Source organism: Acinonyx jubatus, chromosome X, assembly GCF_027475565.1.
Source record: "Acinonyx jubatus isolate Ajub_Pintada_27869175 chromosome X, VMU_Ajub_asm_v1.0, whole genome shotgun sequence".
Taxonomy (NCBI): Eukaryota; Metazoa; Chordata; class Mammalia; order Carnivora; family Felidae; genus Acinonyx; species Acinonyx jubatus.
The window spans coordinates 90,319,423-90,330,004 of record NC_069389.1 but is presented as its reverse complement, the minus strand read 5'-3'; the positions used below and the strand labels follow the sequence as shown (position 1 = coordinate 90,330,004).

At 44.4% G+C, this 10,582-nt stretch overlaps 1 pseudogene; it reads left to right on the top strand.

The window, feature by feature from the left end:
* Positions 1 to 1,690: 1,690 nt before the first annotated feature.
* LOC106970744 (homeodomain-interacting protein kinase 2-like) lies at positions 1,691 to 10,226 on the top strand (annotated as a pseudogene).
* Positions 10,227 to 10,582: the final 356 nt, after the last annotated feature.

Genomic DNA, 10,582 nt, shown 5'->3' with positions numbered 1-10,582 from the left:
TCGGCTAATTAAAAGACACACCTCCTAAATCAAAATAACTTAGAAAAGCAAAATGATGGGCAAATGTATACAGAGGAAATGCAGGAAATAAGCAGGTGTTACAATCCTGATATTACAAAAAATGAATGCAGCCCAAAATACATTAAATTAGAAAAGGCACTTTACAATGCTAAAGGCCACAATTCACAGTGAAAATCATAACAAAAATGTATGTGTGTCAGATAACATAGGAAACTCCTTCATAGAGCTACATGGTAAAACAGAGTCCTAAGGGAGTATTAACTTTGCCATTGAAATTCTTTCTCCCAGTGATTCATAAACTTAGATCTCCTTTAAATTCTGGTACCAGTACTAGGATTCTTCAACATGAAACTCAAAGAGAGGTTAAGTTCAAACTAACAGCTAAGAATGTAAAGGGCTTAAAGCAACCTAGTAACTGTATGTGTAGAAATTTATACCCTAATAGTACCTTCATAGTAAATATTCTCCTCAGATTTCCATAGTACATCTTCAAAATTGGCCGGATATTAAGTCACAAAGTAAATCCCAATAAATTTCATACAGAAGAGAAATGAAAGCCAGCATCCTCTGGTCATAATAAAACAAAATGTAAAGTCTCTTCACCCTGGACTTTTATTTTCCTCCTCAGTTTGGGTCATATTTTCTTGTTTCTTTGTATGTTTTATAATTTTTTATCCAATGCCAGACATTGTTCATTTTATCTTGTTGGATGCTGTATGGTTTTTACCGCTATGGATATTCTTGAGCTTTATTCTTAGATGCAGAAGGTGTCATTTTGATCCTTTGGAATCTTGTTTTTAAGGTTTCAAAAGCAGAGGAAGAGCAGCATCTATGGAGAATTTGTTCCGCAGCAGAGTCAAAACCTATCTGAATACTCTCTCTACCCAAGGCTTTGTGAATTACGAAGTTTCTGGCTCTGGTTTGTGGGACAGGACCTATTTCTAGCTCTGTGTGTTCCCCAGAGATCGGTGCTTCTAATTTTTTTTCTGTTACTTCTTCCATGGCCTCAGGTAGTTTCCTCATATACCTGTGATTATCAGTATTCTACCAGAGAAAGACTTTATGCGGATCTCTGGAATTCTCTCTCTTCTCCAGGAATCTGTCCTGAGAATGTAAATGCCTCACACCCTGGCTCTCGGTTTCATCTTAGCTGAATTCCTCTTTCCTTTGTGCTGTGTCCTCAAAATTCCCTCTAGAAACTAAGCTGGGGCAATGATAAGTTTAATGGTGCTCATTTCCTATCCCTCATTGTAACTATCTTCCACTCCCTGAACCTCAATACCTTGACTACTGTCGTTTCATGCATGCATTTTATTGATTTTTAAAAATCATTTCAGTTGGAGTGAGGTGCAAATCCAGTCATGTAAGTACTTTTAAAATAATTTTAACTTACGGGGTGCCTGGGTGGCTCAGTCGGTTAAGCGTCTGACTTTGGCTTAGGTCATGATCTCACCGTTTGTGAGCTCGAGAGTTCGAGCCCTGCGACCACCTGCTTTGGATTCTCTGTCTCCCCTCACTCTGCCCCTCGCCCGCTGGCACTCTGTCTCTCTTTCAAAAATAAACATTAAAAAAATTTTAAGAAAATAATTTTAATTTATATAACCATGAGGCTGTTTTAAAATGAATTTAAAAAAAAACGATTAGGGGGAAAAGCCAAGAGCGACATTAAATGTACACAGAGATACATGAAGACATCTATAGAAAATTGGTAACCACAGGAGCTGAGATCCGGCCAAGCGCTGTCTGGGCACTGGCTGTGCACTACCCACCTGGGCTCCTGCCTCACCGCGCACCCATGGAGGAACCACTGTGCCCACTTGCCCGCCTGCCCCAGAACTCTGCTCAGGACCCCACCTTGGTGGCAGTGGAGCCCAGTCCCCCAAAACTGGTGCCCAGTCCCCCAAAACCAGCCAAGCATGGAGACACGGGGTCAAGGTCGCAGATTCCGGGGCTGGGGCGGGTGGGCCCAGCTGGCACACTCTGTTTCCTGTTCTGTGGCGGTCCATCTCAAGATACCCGCCCCGCTGGTGAAGTTATAGCCTTGCGTGTGCACGTGTTCTCCCCTCACACCCTTAAATCAAGTGCTTTTTGTAGTGCGAAGAAACTGAGCCAAACCATCCTCCCCGGAAGCACCGGGCACAGAGCTGTAACATCAGAATATAGTACTTATTTCACTGGACAAGTTCTTGGTGGATCACCTTTTCACAGGCGTTGGTTTCTCAGCCAGACAACAATAGAAATGAGGCCAGACCCCAAAATTCAAGGGCTCGAGCCGAAGCAAGACACAGCGTCAACAGAGAATAAATAATCAGGCTAGCCTCCCTGAACAGAGGGGATGCCCTGCTTGTGTAGAGAGAAAGTCCCCTCATCCTGATGGGTTGATATTGGCAGGCAATTCAGGTAGCTCGTTGACGCGTCATGGAGCCAGGGTCCTGTCTGAAGTGTGGCTTCTATATGGGGCTGCATCCTAGTGTTGTGCTCTAAGAGAAGCAGTTTAACAGTAACAGCCAATAGAAAGTGCCCCAGGTGCATAGTGTTTTCTACTTAGGGCTTCTTCCCATGATCCTTAACTGTCTCAACATAACCTAATGTGTTGAAGCACCGTGAGCCTTCCTCATGCCTAACAAAATTGTGGACTCAAGCATAAGAGTGAGGAGATAGAAACAGAAGGAGCGTGCAGATCATCAAAGAGCATCCATCCATGATTCAGAATAATGCAAGTGGGGCCATGGTAGCCACTGCCACCACCATGACTACCCCCTCCAAAAACAGTGGCTCCAACCGTGAAGGTGATTCTCAGCTAGCCTAGCATGAAGTACTGTGCTCTATGACCAACGCTCAGGAACTTCTAGATTTCTTGGGCCAAGGGATGTTTAGTAAGCCGTCCAGTGCCAGAAATGGGGCCCCACTGAAAGTGTGGCCATCAAAATCCTGGAGAATCACCCCTCCATGTGCTTGGCAAGGTCAGACTGAGGAGAGGATCCTGGCCGCCTTGAGAGCGGGAGAGCTGAGGACTACAACTGTGTCTGCGTCTATGAGTGCTTCCAGCACAAGGATCACACGTGCTTGGTTTTTTGAGATGTTGGAGCAGGACCTCCATGACCTTTTGAAGCAGAGTAAGTTTAGCCCGTTGCCACTCAGATACATTTGTACAGGCCTCCAGCAGGTAGCCACAGCCCTGATGAAACTCCAAAGCTTAATTCTTATCCATGCTGACCCCAAACGAGAAAACACCACGCTGGGTGATCCCATCTCGATAACCCTACAGAGTAAAGGTCATTGACTTTGGTTCGGCCAGTCACGTGTCCAGAGCTATGTGTTCTACCTACTTGCAGCCCGGATGTTACGGGGCCCCTGAGATCATCCCTGGTTTACCATTTTGAGAGGCAACTGATATGTGGTCGCTGGGCTGTGTCATTACCGAATTGTTCCTGGGCTGGCCACCCTACCCAGGAGCTTCCGAACGTAATCGGATTTGGTGTATTTCACAAAAACAAGGTTTGCTAGATAAACATTTATGAAGTGCAGGGACAAAGACAACTAGGCTTTTCAACTGGGACATAGAGTTTTCCTATACTTTGCCGAGGCTGAAGACACCGGAGGACCATGAAGCAGAAATGGTGGTTAAGTAGAAAGAAGCAAGGAAGCACATTTTCCACTATTTAGATGCTGTGGCCCAAGTGAACACGACAATAGATTTAGAAGGCAGTGGCATGTTTGTGGAAAAGGCAGACTGGCAGGAGTTCATTGACCTATTAAAGAAGACGCTGACCATAGATGCTGAGCATCACTCCAGTTGAAACCCTGAGACACTTACGTGATTTTTCCCGTTATACACAAATCAACTGTTTCCAGATCATGGAGGTCTGCAAGCACTGGGTGAATACGGAGGACACTGCAAACCCAGGCAAAACCATCTTGATCAGGCAGGTGGCCCCCAGCACACCGACCGACGTCACCATGACCTTCAACAACCATCTGAACGCTGTCCAGAACCAGGCTCCCGCCTCTACCAGCGCCACTATTTATTTAGCCGAAGCCGAAGTCTCCTAAGTTACCAATCTGCCCTTTACCAGCCCTCAGCAGCAGCCATGACCTCAGCGACCCAGCAGAGCATGCCCCTGTGGACAGGAACAGCCCATATCTGTGCCCCTCCTGACTCTTTCTATCAAGCTCTCATCATGTGTCCGCCCAGATGCAGGATGGCAGCCATCTTCTTCTACACATGCTGGCAATTTCGTGTGTCTACAGTGTCTTCAGATCAGACCGGGCCTAGTTGCCCACCAGGCCTGGTTGCTTCGGACTTGGAAAATCTGGCTTTCCCTGGCATGGCGGCATGTGACTGGAGTGGCCAAGCACAGGTCAGTGCAGCACATGACTGTGACTCCTGAGACCGTGGCAGGCACCCAGAAGTTGACCCACTGGGAGAACATGCAAGCTCAGCCGCATCACCCGGCAGTCGGTGCTGCTGATCAGCCATGTGAGCCTTCTAGCACCCAGTCCTCCAAGATGGACATGACCTACGTGATGTTCCGCAACAGCCAGCCAGCACCGTCTCCCTCCCAGAAGCGTAAACAGGACCAGTCCCTTGTGAGAAGCATCTCCATCTGGGAGGTCTCTTCCTTTCAGGCCTTCAGCTCCCTCCCGAGGTCCAAGGGCAACGAGGAGAAAACACCTCCCAGCCTACACCTCCTCCGTCACATGCGGGTGGGGTGAGAGAGCCTGCAGCACCAATGATTGTTACTGCCGACCTCACCAGCCCCAAGGTCAGTGTCACCACCATCAGCAGTGACCGGGACACAGGAAAAGGAGGAAGAACAGAAATATGCCCCCAACAGGTGAGGGCATGACACCTTCAGACTTCCCAGAAGGAACAGGATGGAGGGGGGAGGGGTGCAGTGTGCTGCTGGCTCACACAGAGAGTTGTCCAGGAATCTGAGCCACGTTCCATCCTCAGACATGCGGATCTCTGTCCCCTGGCCCCTAAATTTTGTTCCTTAAATGGAACATCAGAAACATTCCTAAATGTTCTAGAGACCTAAAGTGGTTTCAAGGGAAGGTCCTGAAGATTCAACATAATTGTTCAAACCCAAGATATTTTGAGTCACTTTGGCCTTAAAAAATAGAGGCGCCTGGGTGGCTCAGTTCATTGAGCGTCCGATTTCGTTTCAGGTCATGATCTCGTGGTTTGTGAGTTCAAGCCCTGCATTGGGTTCTGTGCGGACAGCTCAGAGACTGGAGCCTGCTTTGGATTCTGTGTCTCCCTCTCTGCCCCTCCCCTGCTTGCTCTGTCTCTGTCTCTCTCTCTCTCTAGAAAATAAATAAACATTACAATTTTTTTAAAAGATAGTCACAGGCCTATACACGTGGGACACTTGAGACTATAAAAATCACGTATACAATACCAGTGTATTTCAACTCCCATATGCTTAAAAATCTCTGCTTCAAGCTACTGGATTTATTCCTAGTTGGTCAGAGTATTTCTCTAACATCTCCTTGGCTCTCTCAGAAATTTGCCTATGTCTGGCTGCATTGAAGATGTCACTAAATCTGTAGGACCAGATGACATTCCCTAGAATTTTGAGAGGAATGCCAAGGCAAAATTATCCCTGACCAACAATAGGTGTCATTAGTTGCTAGAACAAATGGATGGTCAGCATGGTGGGAGTGAGCAAATTGAAGGGGAAAAAAAACATGACAAACATTCCCAAACTGTTTTCATTTGCACTATTTCATGCATCATTTGATAGGGTATGCAAGGCAAGTAATTCTAGTCCCATTTGATAGGTAGGAACACCGAGGCCCAGGAAAGGTAAGCGACTCACCCAAATTGATAAAGGTTCTAAGTAGCGGAATTGGGATTCAGGTCCCCTGCCACCGAAGACATGGCCATCTTAAGTACCGGCAAAAACAACTGACTTCTCTTCAGTCATTAAGTCAATAAAAATAAATTCTATCCTGCCCCTTCCTCTGATCACCACCACACCCCCAAACATGTTTACACCCACTGTATGCAAAGCATCAGGGCAAGGCAGTGGGACGTCCAGAGCATGCGACCGAGCCACGACGGAGTGCTAAAACTCTAGCAGCAAGAAAGGCAAAAGACAGCTCTTCTTTGAGACGATCTTTCAAAGTGAAGACGCAAGAAAGACCCAGCAGCCTACTTTTTCTCAGTGATGGCGTTTGGACAAGGGAGCTCTGTGGCCATGGCTAGACAACTGGTCTAAAGACAGAAGACAAACCAAGCATTTTTCCGGGTCACCCAAGATCAAATAGCAGACCCAGTGTTGTTTTATTTTGTATGTTTCTAATTTAATTTCAGTACGAGAACACATAGTGTCACGGTAGTTTCAGACGTACAATGTAGTGATTCAACAATTCCATACATTACTGGATGCTCATCACCACAAGCGCACTCCTTAATCGCCATCACCTGTTTCACTCATCCCCCCCACCTTCCCCACCACCCCTGTAACCATCAGGTTGTTTTCCGTAGCTTAGTGCCCGTTTCTTGGTTTGTGTCTCCTTTTCTTTTTCCCCTTCGTGCATTTTTTTGTGTTTCTTAAATTACAAGAATAAAATCATATGGTATTTGTCTTTCTCTCTGACTTATTTTACTTAGCATTATACAGCCTAGTTCTACTCATGTCATTGCAAATGGCAAGATTTCATTCTTTTTTTAACGCCTGAAAAATATTCCATTGTATATATCCACACCACACCTTCTCTGTACATTCATTCATCTGTAGATGGCAACTTGGGCTGAATCCATAATTTGGTTATTGCAAATAGTACTACTATAAACGTAGGGGTGCATGTATCCCTTTGAATTAGGGTGGGGTTTTTCTTGGTACATTTTAGGTAAATATCCAGTACTGCAATTAGTGGATTCTATGGTACTTTTATTTTTATTTTTCAAATGTATATTTCTTTATTTTGAGAGGGAGAGAGCACGCATGAGTGGGGGAGGGGCAGAGAAAGAGGGAGACAGGGGGTCCCAAGCAGGTTCCACGCTTTGAGCATGCAGCCCAACGCAGGGCTCAATCCCACAAACTGAACCTTGAGATCATGACCTGAGCCAAAATCAAGAGGCAGGTGCTTAACTGACTGAGCCAACCAGGCACCCCAGTACTTCTGTTTTTAATTTTTTAAGAAACTTCCATACCGTTTTCTTTTTCTATAGTAAACCTACCAATTTGCATTCTGACCAACGTAGCACAAGGGTTCCTTTTTCTCCACATTGTCACCAACACTTGTTTCTTGTGTTTTTGATTTTAGCCATTCTGACAGATGTGAGGTGATATCTCATTTTGGTTTTGATTTGCATTTCTCTGATGGTGAGTGACGTTCAGCATAATTTCATGTGTCTGTTGGCCGTATGGATGTCTTATTTGGAGAAATGTCTGTTCATGTCTTCTTCCCATATTTTAATTGGATTATTTGTTTTTTGGGTGTTCAGTTGTAGGAGTTTTTTATATATGTTGAATACTAACCCTTTATTGGAATGTCATTTGCAAATATTTCCTCCCATTCGGTAGGTTGCCTTTTTAGTTTTGCTGATTGTTTCCTTTGCTGTGCAGAAGCTTTTTATTTTGATGTAGTCCCAATAGTTTACTTCTGCTTTTGTTTCTCTTGCCTCTAGAGACATATCTAGAGAAATGATGCTACAGCTGATGTCAGAGAGATTACTGCCTATGCTGTCTTTTAAGATTTTTATGGTTTCAGGTCTCACATGTAGGTCTTTGGCCCAGTTTTAATTAATTTTTGTGTATGGTGTAAGAAAATGGTCCAGTTTCATTCTTTTGCATGTGGCTATGGGATTTTTCCGACACCATTTGTTGCAGAGACTATTTCTCATTGGATAGTCTTTCCTGCTTTGTTGAAGATTAATTGACCATACAATTTTGGGTTTGTTTCTGGAATGGCTATTCTGTTCCATTGATCTATGTGTCTATTTTTGTACTTGTACCATACAGTTTTGATTACTACAGCTTTGTAATACAACTCAAAGTCTGTAATTGTGATACCTCTAGCATTGCTTTTTTTTCAAAAATTGATTTGGCTCTTCAGGATCTTTTGTGGTTCCATACAAATTTTAGGATTGCTGGTTCTAGTTCTGTGAAAGGCAATGTTGGTATATTTTTAATATTCTTTAATTTTTATTTTTGAGAGAAAGAGAGAGAGGGAGGGAGGGAGGGAGGGAGGGAGGGAGGGAGGGAGGGAGGGAGTGGGGACGGGGCAGAGAGAGAGAAAGAGGGAGACACAGAATCCGAAGCAGGCTCTAGGCTCTGAGCTGTCAGCACAGAGCCCGATGTGGGGCTCGAACTCATGGACCATGAGATCATGACCCGGGCTGAAGTCAGATGCTTAACTGACTGAGCCACCCAGGCATCCAGCGATGTTGGCATTTTGATAGGGATTGCATTATATAGATTTCTTTGAGTAGTACAAACACTTGAACAATATTTGTTTTTTCCAATCCATGTGCATGGAATGTCTTTCCATTTCTTTCTGTTGTCTTCAATTTATTTCATCAGTGTTTCACAGTTTTCAGTGTACAAGTCTTTCACTTGTTTGTTAGGTTTATTCCTAGGCATCTTATTATTTTTGGTGTAATTATAAACAGGAATGAAGCAGAAATGAATGAGCAAAACCAGTCTAAAAATAAATATTTATAAATGATCTTGATTAGAGGAGCACGGACGATCTATACATGCTGAATAATCCATCTTTCTCCCTTGAAATTATCTTGGACAAAGAAAAAAATTGATAACCACAGAGAAGACAATACGTCTGTCAACTTTTGAACAGAGTTCTCTGTAAACTCAGAAAAGGGCATATTCTAAGTACCAAAAGGGAGGGTTGCAGCAGGTATGGAGAGAGGAGAGGAGAAGACCCTTGCCAGGCGCCCCAGGCATGGGAAACCCACACTGGGAAGACGGATCCCCATAATATTTGGTTTTGAAAACCAAGGGGGCGTGGCTTTGAGAAATCTTAACAGTCAGAGGAGCTTAACACCAGGAACTTTAAAATCACTGATCTCTGCACTGGGAGAGCCGGAGAGGAATAGGAAACTGAGTCCCCATCCTTAAAGAAACAGCACAACCAACAGCCCCAACTGACATACAACAGCAGTTTGACACACAAGCAGCAGTTTGGCTCTAGATCCACCTCCTGCAGTGGACCAAGGTGAAACTTGCAGACACTGTGCGTCCCCACCATGCACTCTCTTGCTTTCTGGATACACAGACCTGCAGGACCATACTTGATTTTTCAGTACTCAGAACATAGAATCGGCAAGTTTCTTCATTCCTTGTAGTGGAAAGCTGTATCTGGGACCAAAATTTGGTCATTTCCTCATAGATGAGATGTTTCCAGACGCGCACTGGTGGGGACAAGATTAGAACGTGCAGGCTACTGCAGTGGCAGAGATGGAAAATATCTTACTGTTAAGGTTACGAGTTCCTATTGATTTCTCAATTGAAATCTAATGTCACCTTGTGCTGTCAAGTTTTCTCCCTCTATTAAAAAAATGCATTATTTCCTCGATAACTTGCCACTGTGCCTTTTCAGCCCTTCGTCTAATCTAAAATCATACCCCCTTCTCATTACAAGTCTTTGCTATAGACTGTTTGTGCTCCCCCAAAATTCACGTGGTAAAACTTAATCTCTAATGTGATAGTGGTATTTAAAGGTAGGGTCTTTGGGAGTTGATCAGGTCACGAGAGTGGAGCTGTCACGATTGGTCTTAGTGCCCTTATAAAAGAAGGCCCTAGAGAGCTCCCTCACACTTTCCGCCACGTGAGGACGCAGCGCGAAGACACCTGTCTATAAACCAGGAAGTGGGCTTTCACGAGACACTTACTGTACCAGTGCCTTGACCTTGGACTTCCCAGCCTCTAGGACTAAGAGAAATAATGTTTTCCTGCTCTGAAGTCACTCAGTACATGGTATTTGTTATAGCAGCCCAAATGGACTAAGACAGTCCTTTGGCTCATTGATCACTGTTTTCTAATCACGTTATTGACTCTGATTTTAGGTATGTTGCCACATTCCTAGATCATATTGGCTTTCGAACAGACCTTCATTTGCCAATTTCCCTTGTACAACTTTATAACGACAACAACAACAGCTGCATTGCCAATTGTATCAACTTAGGGTTCCAACAACAACAACAAAACAGCCAGAGTCAAACAGGGAATTAAGGAGAATTTAACCAAGAGATTCATGATAAAGACGCACGCAAACTTTAAAGGGAAGCAACTAGAGATGATACTGTATCCTGTGGTAGCAACAGGAGAAAGCTTTTACAACTCCTAGACCAGAAGGAAAAAGACGACGGTATAGACAGCAAAACTGAGCCAAGCCATGGCCTCACAGGGAAGGGTCCGGTGAATAAATACCCAAACAGACCTTTCCATTTGCCCTCATACCTCCTACTGATTCTTCTCACTGGTACCTCCAAGGGTAAAATGAGAGCAAGAGAATCCAGTGATACAGTCCATGAAGCTTAGTTAGCTTCCTGGAGCAAGAGCTGGGCAGAGGAGGAATTTGAGAAGAG